The sequence below is a fragment of the Salvelinus alpinus genome, chromosome 7, assembly GCF_045679555.1.
Source record: "Salvelinus alpinus chromosome 7, SLU_Salpinus.1, whole genome shotgun sequence".
NCBI lineage: Eukaryota > Metazoa > Chordata > Actinopteri > Salmoniformes > Salmonidae > Salvelinus > Salvelinus alpinus.
In genome coordinates, this window is record NC_092092.1 from 74740089 (window position 1) to 74762588 (window position 22500).

At 45.7% G+C, this 22500-nt stretch overlaps 2 protein-coding genes across 4 annotated transcripts in view; both read left to right on the plus strand.

Moving 5' to 3' along the window:
- The window catches only part of LOC139581658 (uncharacterized), a 16764-nt gene extending 12245 nt beyond the window's left edge, over positions 1-4519 (plus strand). The window contains exon 2 of the mRNA XM_071411651.1: positions 1-4519. This exon is cut by the window's left edge and continues 2058 nt beyond it. The gene's annotated coding sequence lies outside the window, so the exon portion shown is untranslated.
- Positions 1-22500, plus strand: part of LOC139581656 (transcription factor COE1-A-like) — a 123907-nt gene that overhangs the window by 28424 nt on the left and 72983 nt on the right. The window lies entirely within an intron of this gene.

The following is a 22500-nucleotide window of genomic DNA, read 5'->3' on the forward strand; positions in this document are numbered from 1 at the left end:
AGATGAACGTACTTTGGTGCGAAAAGTGCAAATCAATCCCAGAACAACAGAAAACGACTTTGTGAAGATGCTGGAAGAAAGAGGTACAAAAGTATCTATATCCACAGTAAAAGGAGTCCTATATCAACATAACCTGATAGGCCACTCAGTAAGGAAGAAACCACTGCTCCAAAACCACCATAAAAAAGCCAGACTACAGCTTGCAACTGCACATGGGGACAAAGATCGTACTTTTTGGAGAAATGTCCTCTGGTCTGATGAAACAAAAATAGAACTGTTTGGCCATGATGATCATCGTTATGTTTGGAGGAAAAAGGGGGAGGCTTGCAAGCCGAAACACCATCCCAACCGTGAAGCACAGGGGTGGCAGCATCATGTTGTGGGGGTGCTTTGCTGCAGGAGGGACTGGTGCACTTCACAAAATAGATGGCTTCATGAGGAAGGGAAATTATGTTAATATATTGAAGCAACATCTCAAGACATCAGTCAGGAAGTTAAAGCTTGGTCGCAAATGGGTCTTCCAAATGGACAATGATCCCAAGCATACTTCCAAAGTTGTGGCAAAATGGCTTAAGGACAACAAAGTTAAGGTATTGGAGTGGCCATCACAAAGCCCTGACCTCAATCCTATAGAAAATTTGTGGGCAGAACTGAAAAAGCGTGTGCAAGCAAGGAGGCCTACAAACCTGATTCAGTTACCACAGCTTTGTCAGGAGGAATGGGCCAAAATTCATCCAACTTATTGTGGGAAGCTTATGGAAGGCTTACCTGAAACATTTGACCCAAGTTAAACAATTTAAAGGCAATTCTACCAAATACTAATTGAGTGTATGTAAACTTCTGACCCACTGGGAATGTGATGAAAGAAATAAAAGCTGAAATAAATCATTCTCTCTACTATTATTCTGACATTTCACATTCTTAAAATAAAGTGGCCTTCCTAACTGACCTAAGACAGGGAATTTTTACTGGGATTAAATGTCCGTAATTGTTAAAAACTGAGTTTAAATGTATTTGGCTAAGGTGTATGTAAACTTCCGACTTCAACTGTAGTTGTGTGTGTTTCCTGTCCTTCGTGAGGTCACCAAATGAAACACACTCAACATAACTGTCCCTTAAGTGTCCACTGAACATTCCCACACTCTCAAACGTGGACATATAGTTTCATTTTCCTATTTTGGGGATCTAGGAGTTCGGCCACGTGAAATCCTTTGTTCTCTCTGTGGTCTCTCTCTGCATGAAAAGGGGGAGAGAGTCTCCGCCAGGAATTTACGACCTGAGATAACAGAACCTGGGTGTAGGAGAGAGTGAGAGAGGAGGAAGCCACGTTCTATTCCCAGAAAGGGCCACGTCATGACACTACCATAACCTTATCCCTCCCTCTCTCTTTAATTCTGTCCTAGACTGGTGGTCAGAAGTCTTCTTGCTGAAACAGAATGCTGTCTCTGTCTCATGGTGTTGTTTTAGTGCAACATCACACAGCAAGAAGCAAGAGATGAGTTCTCTCTAAGGCATAGGTAAGGAAGGGTAAGACATGAGAGAGTGATGGATTCTCTCTAAGACATGGGTAAGGAAGGGTAAGACATGAGAGAGTGATGGATTCTCTCTAAGACACGGGTAAGGAAGGGTAAGACATGAGAGAGTGATGGATTCTCTCTAAGACATGGGTAAGGAAGGGTAAGACATGAGAGAGTGATGGATTCTCTCTAAGACATGGGTAAGGAAGGGTAAGACATGAGAGAGTGATGGGTTCTCTCTAAGACACGGGTAAGGAAGGGTAAGACATGAGAGAGTGATGGGTTCTCTCTAAGACATGGGTAAGGAAGGGTAAGACATGAGAGAGTGATGGGTTCTCTCTAAGACACGGGTAAGGAAGGGTAAGACATGGGAGAGTGATGGGTTCTCTGTAAGACATGAGTAAGGAAGGGTAAGACATGGGTGAGTGATGGGTTCTCTCTAAGACTCAGGTAATGGTAAGACATGGGAGAGTGATGGGTTCTCATTAAGACACAGGAAGGGTAAGACATGGTAGAGTGATGGGTTCTCTCTAAGACATGGGTAAGGGTAAGACTTGGGAGAGTGATGGGTTCTCTGTAAGACATGGGTAAGGAAGGGTAAGACATGGGTGAGTGATGGGTTCTCTCTAAGACTCAGGAAGGGTAAGACATGGGAGAGTGATGGGTTCTCTCTAAGACACAGGAAGGGTAAGACATGGGAGAGTGATGGGTTCTCTCTAAGACTCAGGTAAGGGTAAGACATGGGAGAGTGATGGGTACGTGAAAGCTCCCTATCCTTTCCATATCAATCCTGGGAGGATTATTACAGAGTCAAATTGATGGCTTATCACATCGTAGGAAAAGTGAGGTTTCACTGTACAGTGGTTAGTCAGCTAGTGGAGAATAAGCAGACACACACCCTTCATGTGTACTTTTGTGTGTGTGTAAAATATATGAAGAGTTGCTGTGTAAATTGGCTGTCCCTCTGTCCGTCCAGCCATGACACAGGGTAATGTCACCTGTCTGTCCCTCTGTCCGTCCAGCCATGACACAGGGTAATTTCACCTGTCTGTCCCTCTGTCCGTCCAGCCATGACACAGGGTAATTTCACCTGTCTGTCCCTCTGTCCGTCCAGCCATGACACAGGGTAATTTCACCTGTCTGTCCTTTTGTCCGTCCAGCCATGACGCAGGGTAATTTCACCTGTCTGTCCCTCTGTCCGTCCAGCCATGACGCAGGGTAATTTCACCTGTCTGTCCCTCTGTCCGTCCAGCCATGACGCAGGGGAATTTCACCTGTCTGTCCTTCTGGCCATCTAGCCATGATGCATGGTAATGTCACTCGTCGGTCACTCTCACTCCCCCTCCCTCTTCCCTCCCCATCCCTGCCCCTTGTCTTCCCCTCTCTCCCCCTTCTCCTCCTCTGGCCAGCCAGACCTCACCCCTCTACTCCCCCTTCCCCTGTCTTCCTCTCTCCTCCCCCTTCTTCTCCTCTGGCCAGCCAGACCTCACCCCTCTACTCCCCCTTCCCCTGTCTTCCTCTCTCCTCCCCCTTCTTCTCCTCTGGCCAGCCAGACCTCACCCCTCTACTCCCCCGTCCCCTGTCTTCCTCTCTCCTCCCCCTTCTTCTCCTCTGGCCAGCCAGACCTCACCCCTCTACCCCCCCCCCCCCCCCCCTCTCCATGTCTTCCCCTCTCTTCCCACTTCTCCTCCTCTGGCACCCTGACCTCACCCCTCTACTCCCCCCTTCACCCCTCCTCCATCTCCCCTCCCCTTCACATCTCCCCCTCTCTTCTTCTCTCTCTCCCACAGTCACCAGAAACATAGACATGAATGGACTCCTGTTGTAGCTGATGTGTAATGTCTGGTTCTGATCAGTGTGTTGTATGGGAGAGTAATTGGCTAGAACTGCTCTGTTAACATTAACCAGGTGTCTTAGCTGAGTGTGTCAGATTAGGCCTAAGGATTTACCAAACTGAGTGTGTGTGTTTACTGGCATCTGTCTGTGTGTCTGTCTGTGTGTGTGTGTGTGTGTGTGTGTGTGTGTGTGTGTGTGTGTGTGTGTGTGTGTGTGTGTGTGTGTGTGTGTGTGTGTGTGTGTGTGTGTGTGTGTGTGTGTGTGTGTGTGTGTGTGTGTGTGTGTGTGTTTGCACCTGACTGTTGTTGACATTTTTATATCAAGCTTCCCAAAAACACTGAATCGCGCAGCACCTCTATTCTGTGTTTGAGTGTTTTCCAGAGAGAGAGTGCAAGCCACTCTCTCTTAGAGACCAGGATCCAGAACCAGTCGCTCCACGGGGGTCTGACTTTATGAAGTGTTACAGTAAGAATGGACCCACTAACCTGACACAGAAAGAGAGGAGGGGGAGAGAGAAAGAGAGCGGGAGGGAGAGGAGAGATTTTGGGTGAAATACCACAGTGTGCCATCACAGCAGCAAGATTTGTGACATGCTGCCACAAGAAAAGGGCAACCAGTGAAGAACAAACACCGTTGTAAATACAACCCATATTTATGTTTATTTATTTTCCCTTTGGTACTTTAATTGCACATCGTTACAACACTGTATATAGACATAATATGACATCTGAAATGTCTCTATTCCGTTGGAACTTGTATAAGTGTAATGTTTACTGTTCATTTTATATTGTTTATTTCACTTTTATTTATTATCTATTTTACTTGCTTTGGCTATGTAAACATATGTTTCCCATGCCAATAAAGCCCTCTGAGTTGAGTGAGAGTGACTGTGAGAGAGAAATGGGGGATGACGAGAGGAGGTGATAGATCACATTATTTGCTAATGGACTGAAATAAAACCTTTTTTTTTCTTCTTTCAACTGAAACAATATTATTTCTCGCTATTTGTCAGATGCCAAATGATTCACAGGTTGTTGTTGGTAGTATACAGTAATCACATGCTAATCATGAGTTCTAATGTGCTTTCTGGCTGTTTTTCAGGAAGGTAGTTAGCAAGGTCAAGGTAGGGTGGGAGAGATTTCCTTTTAGTGTGTGTGTATGTGTGTGTGTGTGTGGGTGGGTGGGTGGGTGGGTGGGTGTGTGTGTGTGTGTGTGTGTGTGTGTGTGTGTGTGTGTGTGTGTGTGTGTGTGTGTGTGTGTGTGTGTGTGTGTGTGGGTGGGTGGGTGGGTGGGTACGTCCATCCGTGCATGCATGGGAACGCATGTGCGAGTGTGTGTGTGCATGTGTGGGTGGGTGTGTATCCCTCCAGTCCACCACTAGAATGAACTTACTAAGTGTCCCATCATAACGTTAATCAAATTACTCCTGAACCAAAATTGACAGTTTTCATTAATTATAAAGGATTACTCTAATTGCCATTCAAATTTATTCATTTAGAACAGACGGCATTCGCTAATGTCTCTGGGAATTTGCATATTAAATAGAGAAGGTGGTTCATCAGGTATGCTAATGTGTGCATGGTTCCTTATTTTGTGATGTGTGGACATATGTGCCTGGTCACGTGAGGACAGAGTGTAGAAAGAGGTTATTAATGTGTTTGATTAACAGGGAGACGTAGATGCACAACACTACTGCTACTGACACAACACTACTGACACATCACTACTGACACACCACTACAGACACAACACTACAGACACAACACTACTGACACAACACTACTGTCACCACTACTGACAGAACACTACTGACACAACACTACTGTCACCACTACTGACACAACACTACTGACACAACACTACTGACACACCACTACTGTCACCACTACTGACACAACACTACTGCCAGAACACTACTGCCAGAACACTACTGACACACCACTACTGTCACCACTACTGACACAACACTACTGACACAACACTACTGCCAGAACACTACTGCCAGAACACTACTGACACCACACTACTGACACAACACCACTGACACAACACCACTGACACACCACTACTGTCACCACTACTGACACAACACTACTCACAGAACACTACTGACACAACACTACTGTCACAACACTACTGTCACACCACTACTGTCACCACTACTGACACAACACTACTGTCACAACACTACTGACACAACACTACTGACACAACACTACTGACAGAACACTACTGACAGAACACTACTGACACAACACTACTGTCACCACTACTGCTACTGACAGAACACTACTGACAGAACACTACTGTCACCACTACTGCTACTGACACAACACTACTGACACAACACTACTGACACAACACTACTGTCACCACTACTGCTACTGACACAACACTACTGACACAACACTACTGACACAGCACTACTGACACAACACTACTGACACAACACTACTGTCACCGCTACTGACAGAACACTACTGACACAATACTACTGCTACTGACTCAAAACTACTGACACAACACTACTGACACAACACTACTGCTACTGACACAACACTACTGACAACACTACTGACTCAAAAATACTGCTACTGACACAACACTACTGACAACACTACTGACTCAAAAATACTGCTACTGACACAACACTACTGACACAACACGACTGACTCAAAACTACTGCTACTGACACAACACTACTGCCAGAACACTACTGCCAGAACACTACTGACACACCACTACTGTCACCACTACTGACACAACACTACTGCCAGAACACTAATGCCAGAACACTACTGACACCACACTACTGACACAACACCACTGACACAACACCACTGACACACCACTACTGTCACCACTACTGACACAACACTACTCACAGAACACTACTGACACAACACTACTGTCACAACACTACTGTCACACCACTACTGTCACCACTACTGATACAACACTACTGTCACAACACTACTGACACAACACTACTGACAGAACACTACTGTCAACACTACTGCTACTGACAGAACACTACTGACACAACACTACTGTCACCACTACTGCTACTGACACAACACTACTGACACAACACTACTGACACAACACTACTGTCACCACTACTGCTACTGACACAACACTACTGACACAACACTACTGACACAACACTACTGACACAACACTACTGACACAACACTACTGTCACCACTACTGACAGAACACTACTGACACAATACTACTGCTACTGACTCAAAACTACTGACACAACACTACTGACACAACACTACTGCTACTGACACAACACTACTGACAACACTACTGACTCAAAAATACTGCTACTGACACAACACTACTGACAACACTACTGACTCAAAAATACTGCTACTGACACAACACTACTGACACAACACTACTGACTCAAAACTACTGCTACTGACACAACACTACTGACACAGCACTACTGACACCACTACTGCTACTGACACAACACTACTGACAACACTACTGACTCAAAACTACTGCTACTGACACAACACTACTGACATAACACTACTGAAACTTCTACTGATACTGACACAACACTACTGACACAACACCACTGCTACTGACACTACTGCTACTGACACAACACTACTGCTACTGACACAACACGACTGACAACACTACTGACACAACAATACTGCTACTGACACAACACTACTGCTACTGATACAACACTACTGACAACACTACTGCTACTGACACAACACTACTGACACCACTACTGACTCAAAACTACTGCTACTGACACAACACTACTGACACCACTACTGACTCAAAACTACTGCTACTGACACAACACTACTGACACAGCACTACTGACACCACTACTGCTACTGACACAACACTACTGACACAACACTATTGACAACACTACTGACTCAAAACTACTGCTACTGACACAACACTACTGAAACTACTACTGCTACTGACACGCCGCTACTGACACAACACTACTGCTACTGAAACAACACTACTGACACGACACTACTGACACAACACTACTGACTCAACTACTGCTACTGACACTACTGCTACTGACACTACTGCTACTGACACTACTGCTACTGACACAACACTACTGACACAACACTACTGACACAACACTACTGACACAACACTACTGCTACTGACACAACACTACTGCTACTGACACAACACTACTGCTACTGACACAACACGACTGACAACACTACTGACACAACACTACTGACACACCACTACTGGCATAACGCTACTGACACAACACTACTGACACAACACTACTGACACAACACTACTGACACAACACTACTGACACAACACTACTGACACAACACTACTGACACAATACTACTGCTAATGACACAACCCACAACCTTGGGGCTGCAGGTAGCCTAGTGGTTAGAGCGTAACCGGCCAGTAACCGAAAGGTTGCTAGATTGAATCCCCTAGCTGTTTCTAGGTCGTCATTGTAAATAAGAATTTGTTCGTAACTGACTCGCCTAGTTAAATAAAGGTTAAATATAATAAACAACATGTTATTGACGTAGAAGGGTTTTAGATTTGTAGCTAACTGGAGATCGAGATCTGAGGTGTCATTGTAACACAAATTCCCTGCATAGAACCCAGCCTTTTCCCTGCTTCATTACAAGCTCATTGGCCTTACATTACCCCAGTAGAGTAGTTAAGTGAGTTCACAGACTGTCCTCTTAAGCGATCCCACTTCAGTCAAATCCTAGAAGGAATGGTTGCTCAGGACATGTAAGACGTTTCAGAAAGATGAAAATGTCTGAATTGAATTTTGAATGATCCACTTTGGAATTAAATGTAGGAAACGGAATGGACTAAGTGTCTTTGGAACCTCCAGCCCAAGGGGAGACAGGGACTCCTTTTCCCCAGGCAGGGCTCTCCCTGGGCACGTAGGAGAACAGAGCAATCCCCCTGACCCACCACTCACACATGGGTCCATTAGTACTGAGAAATATTTAAGGATGAGGAGAAACCACAAGACACACAGACATAAACAAACACACACACTCAGGAAGAGATGATGCAGGGAGCGTACAGAGGATGAATGTTCAGGAAGAGATGATGCAGGGAGCGTACAGAGGATGAATGTTCAGGAAGAGATGATGCAGGGAGCGTACAGAGGATGAATGTTCAGGAAGAGATGATGCAGGGAGCGTACAGAGGATGAATGTTCAGGAAGAGATGATGCAGGGAGCGTACAGAGGATGAATGTTCAGGAAGAGATGATGCAGGGAGCGTACAGAGGATGAATGTTCAGGAAGAGATGATGCAGGGAGCGTACAGAGGATGAATGTTCAGGAAGAGATGATGCAGGGAGCGTACAGAGGATGAATGTTCAGGAAGAGATGATGCAGGGAGCGTACAGAGGATGAATGTTCAGGAAGAGATGATGCAGGGAGCGTACAGAGGATGAATGTTCAGGAAGAGATGATGCAGGGAGCGTACAGAGGATGAATGTTCAGGAAGAGATGATGCAGGGAGCGTACAGAGGATGAATGTTCAGGAAGAGATGATGCAGGGAGCGTACAGAGGATGAATGTTCAGGAAGAGATGATGCAGGGAGCGTACAGAGGATGAATGTTCAGGAAGAGATGATGCAGGGAGCGTACAGAGGATGAATGTTCAGGAAGAGATGATGCAGGGAGCGGACAGAGGATGAATGTTCAGGAAGAGATGATGCAGGGAGCGTACAGAGGATGAATGTTCAGGAAGAGATGATGCAGGGAGCGTACAGAGGATGAATGTTTCAGTATAGTGAGATGTTATAGATCATGACTCTTTAGATAGACATGATGAGGGAAACATTACAGACTACTTTAACAGCATCCGCCTGATGGAACAAGTGGCTTACAAATGTGTGTGTGTGCATATGACAGGTTGAGGGGTCACCACGGAAACAAACCACTCAGACTCCTAGATGAAATGTCAGTGATGCATGGCCGATACCCTAATTGACAAACAAACAAACCAAAACAAATGTAGTCTTCTCATGATTTGTTGATTTCAAAAAAGCTTTTGACTCAATTTGGCATGAGGGTCTGTTATACAAATAGATGGAAAGAGGTGTTAGGGAAAAACATACGACATACAATCCATGTACACAAACAACAAGTGTGCAGTTAAATTTGGCAAAAAACACACACATCTCTTTCCACGGGGCCGTGGGGTGATACAGGGATGCAGCTTAACATAATATGACATTTGAAATGTCTTTATTCTTTTTGGAGTGTAATGTTTACTGTTAATTTTTTTATTGTTTATTTCACTTTTGTTTATCTATTTCACTTGCTTTGTCAATTTAAACATATGTTTCCCATGCCAATAAAGCCCCTTGAATTGAATTGATAGATAGAGCGAGAGAGAGAAAGGTAGGTTGATATGTAGTGAGGAGAGAAGAGAGAAAGAGAGGGAGGTATTTAGGTAGTAAGGAGAGGAGAGAGAGAGGGAGGAAGGTAGATAGGTAGTGAGGAAAGGAGGGAGAAAGAGAGGTAGGTAGTGAGGAGACGAGACAGAAAGAGAGGTAGGTAGATAGATACGTAGTGAGGAGAGGAGGGAGAGAGAGAGGGAGTTAGGTAGAAAGGTAGTCAGGAGAGGAGAGAGAGAGAGAGGGGTAGGTGGATAGGCAGTAAGGAGAGAAGAGAGAGGTTAAAATAGGCAAAAAACACACATTTCTTCCCACAGGGGTGTGGGGTGAGACAGGGATGCAGCTTAAGCCCCACCCTCTTCAACATATATATCAACGAATTGGCGAGGGCGCTAGAACAGTCTGCAGCACCCTGCCTCACCCTACTAGAATCTCAAGTCAACTGTCTACTGTTTGCTGATGATCTGGTGCTTCTGTCACCAACCAAGGAGGGCCTACAGCAGCACCTAGATCTTCTGCACAGATTCTGTCAGACCTGAGCCCTGACAGTAAATCTCAGTAAGACCAAAATAATGGTGATCCAAAAAAGGACCAGTCTCCAGGACCACATTTACAAATTACATCCTGACACCGTTGTCCTAGAGCACACAACAAACTATACATACCTCTGCCTAAACATTAGCACCACAGGTAACTTCCACAAAGCTGTGAACGATATGAGAGACAAGGCAAGAAGGGCATTCTATGCCATCAAAAGGAACATAAAATTCGACATACCATTTAGGATCTGTCTAAAAATACTTGAATCAGTTATAGAACCCACTGCCCTTTATGGTTGTGAGGTCTAGGGTCCACTCACCAACCAAGAATTCACAAAATGGGACAAACACTAAATTGAGACTCTGCATCCAGAATTCTGCAAACATATCCTCTGTGTACAACATAAATCACCAAATAATGCATGCAGAGCAGAATTAGGCCGATACCCGCTAATTTGAACATATGTTTCCCATGCCAATAAAGCCTCTTGAATTGAATTGTATTGAGAGAGGGAGGTAGATGGGTAGTGAAGAGAGGAGAGATAAAGAGAGGATCCACTCTACACTCCAAGCCCTCAGCTCCATCAGTCCAGTATCAGACAGGGGGAAGTGGTTATGTATCTCTTTATTAACCCCAGAAACAAATGATTCACCCTTCAGAGCAGAGTGAGTAACACCTGGGCACGCTATTCCCTACTTAGTACACCACATTTGACCAGGGCCCATAGGTCTCTGATCAAATGTATTGCACTTTGTAGGGAATTGGGTGCCATTTGGGATTCAGACCTAATGAATTAGTTTAGGAGACCGATGCTAGGCTATTGTAGTGAGGATGATCTGTATGACACGGCACATAGCTCACAGAGAAGGATAGGAGGAGGACAGAGAAGGGGCAGTAGAAGAGATAGAGGGAGAAAGAGAAATGAGAGAGAGACAGATGTAAAAATAAATAGTATGAGTGATGAGGAGGATGTCAGATGGAGGGCTGAGCTATAGTCTCACCTACAGCCATTTACCACCTGTCAACAGAAACACCGAACACAAGAGAGAGAAAGAAAAAGTATGCTGGAGAGAGGCAGTAGGAGAATAGAGGAGAGAGACAGTAGGAGATTAGAGGAGAGAGACAGTAGGGGAATAGAGGAGAGAGACAGGGGGAGATTAGAGGAGAGAGACAGGAGGAGATTAGAGGAGCGAGACAGGAGGAGATTAGAGGAGAGAGACAGGAGGAGATTAGAGGAGAGAGACAGGAGGAGATTAGAGGAGAGAGACAGTAAGAGAATAGAGGAGAGAGACAGTAGGAGATTAGAGGAGAGAGACAGGAGGAGATTAGAGGAGAGAGACAGTAGGAGAATAGAGGAGAGAGACAGTAGGAGGAGAGAGGAGAGAGACAGTAAGAGATTAGAGGAGAGAGACAGGAGGAGAATAGAGGAGAGAGACAGTAGGAGATTAGAGGAGAGAGACAGGAGGAGAATAGAGGAGAGAGACAGTAGGAGATTAGAGGAGAGAGACAGTAGGAGATTAGAGGAGAGACACAGGAGGAGAATAGAGGAGAGAGACAGGGGGAGATTAGAGGAGAGAGACAGTAGGAGAATAGAGGAGAGAGACAGTAGGAGGAGAGAGGAGAGAGACAGTAGGAGAATAGAGGAGAGAGACAGGAGGAGATTAGAGGAGAGAGACAGTAGGATAATAGAGGAGAGAGACAGTAGGATAATAGAGGAGAGAGACAGTAGGAGGATAGAGGAGAGAGACAGTAGGAGAATAGAGGAGAGAGACAGTAGGAGATTTAGAGGAGAGAGACAGTAGGAGAATAGAGGAGAGAGACAGTAGGAGATTAGAGGAGAGAGACAGTAGGAGATTTAGAGGAGAGAGACAGTAGGAGATTAGAGGAGAGAGACAGTAGGAGATTAGAGGAGAGAGACAGTAGGAGATTTAGAGGAGAGAGACAGGAGGAGATTAGAGGAGAGAGACAGTAGGAGAATAGAGGAGAGAGACAGTAGGAGAAGAGAGGAGAGAGACAGTAGGAGAAGAGAGGAGAGAGACAGTAGAAGATTTAGAGGAGAGAGACAGTAGGAGAAGAGGAGAGAGACAGTAGGAGATTAGAGGAGAGAGACAGTAGGAGAATAGAGGAGAGAGACAGTAGGAGAAGAGAGGAGAGAGAAAGTAGGAGATTAGAGGAGAGAGACAGTAGAAGATTTAGAGGAGAGAGACAGTAGGAGAAGAGGAGAGAGACAGTAGGAGATTAGAGGAGAGAGACAGTAGGAGAATAGAGGAGAGAGACAGTAGGAGAATAGAGGAGAGAGACAGTAGGAGATTAGAGGAGAGAGACAGAAGGAGAATAGAGGAGAGAGACAGTAGGAGATTAGAGGAGAGAGACAGTAGGAGATTTAGAGGAGAGAGACAGTAGGAGATTAGAGGAGAGAGACAGTAGGAGATTAGAGGAGAGAGACAGTAGGAGATTTAGAGGAGAGAGACAGGAGGAGATTAGAGGAGAGAGACAGTAGGAGAATAGAGGAGAGAGACAGTAGGAGAAGAGAGGAGAGAGACAGTAGGAGAAGAGAGGAGAGAGACAGTAGAAGATTTAGAGGAGAGAGACAGTAGGAGAAGAGGAGAGAGACAGTAGGAGAATAGAGGAGAGAGACAGTAGGAGAAGAGAGGAGAGAGACAGTAGGAGATTAGAGGAGAGAGACAGTAGAAGATTTAGAGGAGAGAGACAGTAGGAGAAGAGGAGAGAGACAGTAGGAGATTAGAGGAGAGAGACAGTAGGAGAATAGAGGAGAGAGACAGTAGGAGAATAGAGGAGAGAGACAGTAGGTGATTAGAGGAGAGAGACAGTAGGAGATTTGAGGAGAGAGACAGTAGGAGATTAGAGGAGAGAGACAGTAGGAGATTTGAGGAGAGAGACAGTAGGAGATTAGAGGAGAGAGACAGTAGGATATTAGAGGAGAGAGACAGTAGGATGATATAGGAGAGAGACAGTAGGAGAATAGAGGAGAGAGACAGTAGGAGATTAGAGGAGAGAGACAGTAGGAGATTTAGAGGAGAGAGACAGGAGGAGATTAGAGGAGAGAGACAGGAGGAGATTAGAGGAGAGAGACAGTAGAAGATTTAGAGGAGAGAGACAGTAGGAGAAGAGGAGAGAGACAGTAGGAGATTAGAGGAGAGAGACAGTAGGAGAATAGAGGAGAGAGAAAGTAGGAGAATAGAGGAGAGAGACAGTAGGAGATTAGAGGAGAGAGACAGGAGGAGATTAGAGGAGAGAGACAGTAGGAGATTGGAGGAGAGAGACAGTAGGAGGATAGAGGAGAGAGACAGTAGGAGGATAGAGGAGAGAGACAGTAGGAGATTTAGAGGAGAGAGACAGTAGGAGAAGAGGAGAGAGACAGTAGGAGATTAGAGGAGAGAGACAGTAGAAGATTTAGAGGAGAGAGACAGTAGGAGAAGAGGAGAGAGACAGTAGGAGATTAGAGGAGAGAGACAGTAGGAGATTAGAGGAGAGAGACAGTAGGAGAATAGAGGAGAGAGACAGTAGAATATTAGAGGAGAGAGACAGTAGGAGATTAGAGGAGAGAGACAGTAGGAGGATAGAGGACAGAGACAGTAGGAGATTAGAGGAGAGAGACAGGAGGAGATAAGAGGAGAGAGACAGTAGAAGATTTAGAGGAGAGAGACAGTAGGAGATTAGAGGAGAGAGACAGTAGGAGATTAGAGGAGAGAGACAGGAGGAGATATGAGGAGAGAGACAGTAGAATATTAGAGGAGAGAGACAGTAGGAGATTAGAGGAGAGAGACAGGAGGAGATTAGAGGAGAGAGACAGTATAATATTAGAGGAGAGAGACAGTAGGAGATTAGAGGAGAGAGACAGTAGGAGGATAGAGGAGAGAGACAGTAGGAGATTAGAGGAGAGAGACAGGAGGAGATAAGAGGAGAGAGACAGTAGAAGATTTAGAGGAGAGAGACAGTAGGAGATTAGAGGAGAGAGACAGTAGGAGATTAGAGGAGAGAGACAGGAGGAGATAAGAGGAGAGAGACAGTAGAATATTAGAGGAGAGAGACAGTAGGAGATTAGAGGAGAGAGACAGGAGGAGATTAGAGGAGAGAGACAGTAGGAGATTAGAGGAGAGAGACAGTAGGAGATAAGAGGAGAGAGACAGTAGGAGATTAGAGGAGAGAGACAGTAGGAGAAGAGAGGAGAGAGACAGTAGGAGAATAGAGGTGAGAGACAGTAGGAGGATAGAGGAGAGAGACAGTAGGAGATTAGAGGAGAGAGACAGTAGGAGATTTAGAGGAGAGAGACAGGAGGAGATTAGAGGAGAGAGACAGTAAAATAATAGAGGAGAGAGACAGTAGGAGAATAGAGGAGAGAGACAGTAGGAGGATAGAGGAGAGAGACAGTAGGAGATTAGAGGAGAGAGACAGTAGGAGATTTAGAGGAGAGAGACAGGAGGAGATTAGAGGAGAGAGACAGTAAGAGAATAGAGGAGAGAGACAGTAGGAGAATAGAGGAGAGAGACAGGAGGAGAATAGAGGAGAGAGACAGTAGGATATTAGAGGAGAGAGACAGTCGGAGATTAGAGGAGAGAGACAGTCGGAGATTAGAGGAGAGAGACAGTAGGAGAATAGAGGGGAGAGACAGTAGGAGGATAGAGGAGAGAGACAGTAGGAGATTAGAGGAGAGAGACAGTCGGAGATTAGAGGAGAGAGACAGGAGGAGATTAGAGGAGAGAGACAATAAGAGAATAGAGGAGAGAGACAGTAGGAGATTAGAGGAGTGAGACAGGAGGAGATTAGAGGAGAGAGACAGGAGGAGATTAGAGGAGAGAGACAGTAGGAGATTAGAGGAGAGAGACAGTAGGAGATTAGAGGAGAGAGACAGTAGGAGATTAGAGGAGAGAGACAGTAGGAGATTAGAGGAGAGAGACAGTAGGAGATTAGAGGAGAGAGACAGTAGGAGATTAGAGGAGAGAGACAGGAGGAGATTAGAGGAGAGAGACAGTATAATATTAGAGGAGAGAGACAGTAGGAGATTAGAGGAGAGAGACAGTAGGAGGATAGAGGAGAGAGACAGTAGGAGATTAGAGGAGAGAGACAGGAGGAGATAAGAGGAGAGAGACAGTAGAAGATTTAGAGGAGAGAGACAGTAGGAGATTAGAGGAGAGAGACAGTAGGAGATTAGAGGAGAGAGACAGGAGGAGATAAGAGGAGAGAGACAGTAGAATATTAGAGGAGAGAGACAGTAGGAGATTAGAGGAGAGAGACAGGAGGAGATTAGAGGAGAGAGACAGTAGGAGATTAGAGGAGAGAGACAGTAGGAGATAAGAGGAGAGAGACAGTAGGAGATTAGAGGAGAGAGACAGTAGGAGAAGAGAGGAGAGAGACAGTAGGAGAATAGAGGAGAGAGACAGTAGGAGGATAGAGGAGAGAGACAGTAGGAGATTAGAGGAGAGAGACAGTAGGAGATTTAGAGGAGAGAGACAGGAGGAGATTAGAGGAAAGAGACAGTAAGAGAATAGAGGAGAGAGACAGTAGGAGAATAGAGGAGAGAGACAGTAGGAGGATAGAGGAGAGAGACAGTAGGAGATTAGAGGAGAGAGACAGTAGGAGATTTAGAGGAGAGAGACAGGAGGAGATTAGAGGAGAGAGACAGTAAGAGAATAGAGGAGAGAGACAGTAGGAGAATAGAGGAGAGAGACAGGAGGAGAATAGAGGAGAGAGACAGTAGGATATTAGAGGAGAGAGACAGTCGGAGATTAGAGGAGAGAGACAGTCGGAGATTAGAGGAGAGAGACAGTAGGAGAATAGAGGGGAGAGACAGTAGGAGGATAGAGGAGAGAGACAGTAGGAGATTAGAGGAGAGAGACAGTCGGAGATTAGAGGAGAGAGACAGGAGGAGATTAGAGGAGAGAGACAATAAGAGAATAGAGGAGAGAGACAGTAGGAGATTAGAGGAGAGAGACAGGAGGAGATTAGAGGAGAGAGACAGGAGGAGATTAGAGGAGAGAGACAGTAGGAGATTAGAGGAGAGAGACAGTAGCAGATTAGAGGAGAGAGACAGTAGGAGATTAGAGGAGAGAGACAGTAGGAGAATAGAGGAGAGAGACAGTAGGAGGATAGAGGAGAGAGACAGTAGCAGATTAGAGGAGAGAGACAGTAGCAGATTAGAGGAGAGAGACAGGAGGAGATAAGAGGAGAGAGACAGTAGAAGATTTAGAGGAGAGAGACAGTAGGAGATTAGAGGAGAGAGACAGTAGGAGATTAGAGGAGAGAGACAGGAGGAGATAAGAGGAGAGAGACAGTAGAATATTAGAGGAGAGAGACAGTAGGAGATTAGAGGAGAGAGACAGGAGGAGATTAGAGGAGAGAGACAGTAGGAGATTAGAGGAGAGAGACAGTAGGAGATAAGAGGAGAGAGACAGTAGGAGATTAGAGGAGAGAGACAGTAGGAGAAGAGAGGAGAGAGACAGTAGGAGAATAGAGGAGAGAGACAGTAGGAGGATAGAGGAGAGAGACAGTAGGAGATAAGAGGAGAGAGACAGTAGGAGATTTAGAGGAGAGAGACAGGAGGAGATTAGAGGAGAGAGACAGTAAGAGAATAGAGGAGAGAGACAGTAGGAGAATAGAGGAGAGAGACAGTAGGAGGATAGAGGAGAGAGACAGTAGGAGATTAGAGGAGAGAGACAGTAGGAGATTTAGAGGAGAGAGACAGGAGGAGATTAGAGGAGAGAGACAGTAAGAGAATAGAGGAGAGAGACAGTAGGAGAATAGAGGAGAGAGACAGGAGGAGAATAGAGGAGAGAGACAGTAGGATATTAGAGGAGAGAGACAGTCGGAGATTAGAGGAGAGAGACAGTCGGAGATTAGAGGAGAGAGACAGTAGGAGAATAGAGGGGAGAGACAGTAGGAGGATAGAGGAGAGAGACAGTAGGAGGATAGAGGAGAGAGACAGTAGGAGATTAGAGGAGAGAGACAGTCGGAGATTAGAGGAGAGAGACAGGAGGAGATTAGAGGAGAGAGACAATAAGAGAATAGAGGAGAGAGACAGTAGGAGATTAGAGGAGAGAGACAGGAGGAGATTAGAGGAGAGAGACAGGAGGAGATTAAAGGAGAGAGACAGTAGGAGATTAGAGGAGAGAGACAGTAGGAGATTAGAGGAGAGAGACAGTAGGAGATTAGAGGAGAGAGACAGTAGGAGATTAGAGGAGAGAGACAGTAGGAGATTAGAGGAGAGAGACAGTAGGAGATTAGAGGAGAGAGACAGAAGGAGATTAGAGGAGAGAGACAGTAGCAGATTAGAGGAGAGAGACAGTAGGAGATTAGAGGAGAGAGACAGTAGGAGAATAGAGGAGAGAGACAGTAGGAGGATAGAGGAGAGAGACAGTAGCAGATTAGAGGAGAGAGACAGTAGCAGATTAGAGGAGAGAGACAGTAGGAGATTAGAGGAGAGAGACAGTCGGAGATTAGAGGAGAGAGACAATAAGAGAATAGAGGAGAGAGACAGGAGGAGATTAGAGGAGAGAGACAGTAGGAGAATAGAGGAGAGAGACAGGGGGAGAATAGAGGAGAGAGACAGTAGGATATTAGAGGAGAGAGACAGTCGGAGATTAGAGGAGAGAGACAGTCGGAGATTAGAGGAGAGAGACAGTAGGAGAATAGAGGGGAGAGACAGTAGGAGGATAGAGGAGAGAGACAGTAGGAGATTAGAGGAGAGAGACAGTCGGAGATTAGAGGAGAGAGACAGGAGGAGATTAGAGGAGAGAGACAATAAGAGAATAGAGGAGAGAGACAGTAGGAGATTAGAGGAGAGAGACAGGAGGAGATTAGAGGAGAGAGACAGGAGGAGATTAGAGGAGAGAGACAGTAGGAGATTAGAGGAGAGAGACAGTAGGAGATTAGAGGAGAGAGACAGTAGGAGATTAGAGGAGAGAGACAGTAGGAGATTAGAGGAGAGAGACAGTAGGAGATTAGAGGAGAGAGACAGTAGGAGATTAGAGGAGAGAGACAGAAGGAGATTAGAGGAGAGAGACAGTAGCAGATTAGAGGAGAGAGACAGTAGGAGATTAGAGGAGAGAGACAGTAGGAGAATAGAGGAGAGAGACAGTAGGAGGATAGAGGAGAGAGACAGTAGCAGATTAGAGGAGAGAGACAGTAGCAGATTAGAGGAGAGAGACAGTAGGAGATTAGAGGAGAGAGACAGTCGGAGATTAGAGGAGAGAGACAATAAGAGAATAGAGGAGAGAGACAGGAGGAGATTAGAGGAGAGAGACAGTAGGAGAATAGAGGAGAGAGACAGGGGGAGAATAGAGGAGAGAGACAGTAGGATATTAGAGGAGAGAGACAGTCGGAGATTAGAGGAGAGAGACAGTCGGAGATTAGAGGAGAGAGACAGTAGGAGAATAGAGGGGAGAGACAGTAGGAGGATAGAGGAGAGAGACAGTAGGAGATTAGAGGAGAGAGACAGTCGGAGATTAGAGGAGAGAGACAGGAGGAGATTAGAGGAGAGAGACAATAAGAGAATAGAGGAGAGAGACAGTAGGAGATTAGAGGAGAGAGACAGGAGGAGATTAGAGGAGAGAGACAGGAGGAGATTAGAGGAGAGAGACAGTAGGAGATTAGAGGAGAGAGACAGTAGGAGATTAGAGGAGAGAGACAGTAGGAGATTAGAGGAGAGAGACAGTAGGAGATTAGAGGAGAGAGACAGTAGGAGATTAGAGGAGAGAGACAGTAGGAGATTAGAGGAGAGAGACAGAAGGAGATTAGAGGAGAGAGACAGTAGCAGATTAGAGGAGAGAGACAGTAGGAGATTAGAGGAGAGAGACAGTAGGAGAATAGAGGAGAGAGACAGTAGGAGGATAGAGGAGAGAGACAGTAGCAGATTAGAGGAGAGAGACAGTAGCAGATTAGAGGAGAGAGACAGTAGGAGATTAGAGGAGAGAGACAGTCGGAGATTAGAGGAGAGAGACAATAAGAGAATAGAGGAGAGAGACAGTAGGAGAATAGAGGAGAGAGACAGGAGGAGATTAGAGGAGAGAGACAGGAGGAGATTAGAGGAGAGAGACAATAAGAGAATAGAGGAGAGAGACAGTAGGAGATTAGAGGAGAGAGACAGGAGGAGATTAGAGGAGAGAGACAGTAGGAGATTAGAGGAGAGAGACAGTAGGAGATTAGAGGAGAGAGACAGTAGGAGATTAGAGGAGAGAGACAGTAGGAGATTAGAGGAGAGAGACAGTAGGAGATTAGAGGAGAGAGACAGTAGCAGATTAGAGGAGAGAGACAGTAGGAGATTAGAGGAGAGAGACAGTAGCAGATTAGAGGAGAGAGACAGTAGCAGATTAGAGGAGAGAGACAGTAGGAGATTAGAGGAGAGAGACAGTCGGAGATTAGAGGAGAGAAACAGGAGGAGATTAGAGGAGAGAAACAGCAGGAGATTGGAGGAGAGAAACAGGAGGAGATTAGAGGAGAGAGACAGTAGGAGAATAGAGGAGAGAGACAGGAGGAGAATAGAGGAGAGAGACAGTAGGAGATTAGAGGAGAGAGACAGTAGGAGATTAGAGGAGAGAGACAGTAGGAGATTAGAGGAGAGAGACAGTAGGAGATTAGAGGAGAGAGACAGTAGCAGATTAGAGGAGAGAGACAGTAGCAGATTAGAGGAGAGAGACAGTAGGAGATTAGAGGAGAGAGACAGTCGGAGATTAGAGGAGAGAAACAGGAGGAGATTAGAGGAGAGAAACAGCAGGAGATTAGAGGAGAGAAACAGGAGGAGATTAGAGGAGAGAGACAGTAGGAGAATAGAGGAGAGAGACAGGAGGAGAATAGAGGAGAGAGACAGTAGGAGGTTAGAGGAGAGAGACAGTAGGAGATTAGAGGAGAGAGACAGTCGGAGATTAGAGGAGAGAGACAGTAGGAGAATAGAGGGGAGAGACAGTAGGAGGATAGAGGAGAGAGACAGTAGGAGATTAGAGGAGAGAGACAGTCGGAGATTAGAGGAGAGAGACAGTAGGAGAATAGAGGAGAGAGACAGTAGGAGGATAGAGGAGAGAGACAGTAGGAGAATAGAGGAGAGAGACAGGAGGAGATTAGAGGAGAGAGACAGGAGGAGATTAGAGGAGAGAGACAATAAGAGAATAGAGGAGAGAGACAGTAGGAGATTAGAGGAGAGAGACAGGAGGAGATTAGAGGAGAGAGACAGTAGGAGATTAGAGGAGAGAGACAGTAGGAGATTAGAGGAGAGAGACAGTAGGAGATTAGAGGAGAGAGACAGTAAGAGAATAGAGGAGAGAGACAGTAGGAGATTAGAGGAGAGAGACAGGAGGAGATTAGAGGAGAGAGACAGTAGGAGATTAGAGGAGAGAGACAGGGGGAGATTAGAGGAGAGAGACAGTAGGAGATTAGAGGAGAGAGACAGTAGGAGATTAGAGGAGAGAGACAGGGGGAGATTAGAGGAGAGAGACAGGGGGAGATTAGAGGAGAGAGACAGTAGGAGATTAGAGGAGAGAGACAGGAGGAGATTAGAGGAGAGAGACAGTAGGAGAATAGAGGAGAGAGACAGTAGGAAATTAGAGGAGAGAGACAGTAGGAGGATAGAGGAGAGAGACAGTAGGAGATTAGAGGAGAGAGACAGTAGGAGATTAGAGGAGAGAGACAGTAGGAGATTAGAGGAGAGAGACAGTAGCAGATTAGAGGAGAGAGACAGTAGCAGATTAGAGGAGAGAGACAGTAGGAGATTAGAGGAGAGAGACAGTAGGAGATTAGAGGAGAGAAACAGGAGGAGATTAGAGGAGAGAAACAGCAGGAGATTAGAGGAGAGAAACAGGAGGAGATTAGAGGAGAGAGACAGTAGGAGAATAGAGGAGAGAGACAGTCTGAGATTAGAGGAGAGAGACAGTAGGAGAATAGAGGAGAGAGACAGTAGGAGAAGAGAGGAGAGAGACAGTAGGAGGATAGAGGAGAGAGACAGTAGGAGATTAGAGGAGAGAAAAAATAAGGGTTGAAGTGGATCAGAGGATTGACCCTTTGAGGCTTCCGTACTTTTCGAAATTCACTCTAAATTGGGGTGAAGTTTTCTTGTTAGTTGAAGTAGTTGTAGTTGGAGTAATATTTTGGTCGCTACAGGGATTACTTAAAAGTTGCGTTATTATTGCTTTGCTGCTTTGATTGGTTTATTTTTTAACTGAGTGGGAGGATGATTGTGTGTTTCATTGTACTAAAGTGACAAATAATCCCCCTCATAATTTGATGAAAGCGTGTGATCATTCAATTATCCCAGATATGCCGTCTGTGTTTGTAATTATTCACACCTGTTTTCAGGCGATGGGCTCGGAAGTGTGTGTGTGTGTGTGTGTGTGTGTGTGTGTGTGTGTGTGTGTGTGTGTGTGTGTGTGTGTGTGTGTGTGTGTGTGTGTGTGTGTGTGTGTGTGTGTGTGTGTGTGTGTGTGTGTGTGTGTGTGTGTGTGTGTGTGTGTGTGTGTGTGTGTGTGTGTGTATACCACCGTCAGGCTCCAAGAGGCCATGCATCCATTTTACAGAAATTCACTTCCACAGTCATTTGTGTTGCTCTGGGTAATTACAAGAGAGAGAGAGATAGATGTTTTTATTTCATTAAACCAAAAAGGAAAATTGGTATATTGTTCTGTGTGGTTAATATATGCAGCTCTGTTGTCCAATGGTAGCAGACTAGCAGCTCTAAACTGCCTGGAACCAGTGATTATGGTCAATAATAGTGCACTACCCTATGGGCCCTGGTCAATAGTAGTGGACTACTCTATGGGCCCTGGTCAATAGTAGTGCACTATAAAGGGAATGAGGTACCATTGAGAACACATGTACTGATGAACAGGGTCAGGGCCACAGAATCATAAATGCAGAGTGATCAACACAGTTATATTTGTTGAGTACAGAGAGAGTGGTGATGGATAGGTGAATCAGATCAGACAGGTGAAAGCAGAAGCTTAGAGGCCAGGCTGCTGTCAGGCTGCTGTCCGGTTACTGTCAGGCTACTGTCAGGCTACTGTCTGGCTACTGTCTGGCTGCTGTCAGGCTGCTATCAGGCTGCTGTCAGGCTACTGTCAGGCTACTGTCAGGCTAGTGTCAGGCTACTGTCTGGCTGCTGTCCGGTTACTGTCAGGCTGCTGTCAGGCTACTGTCAGGCTACTGTCAGGCTGCTGTCAGGCTGCTGTCAGGCTGCTGTCAGGCTACTGT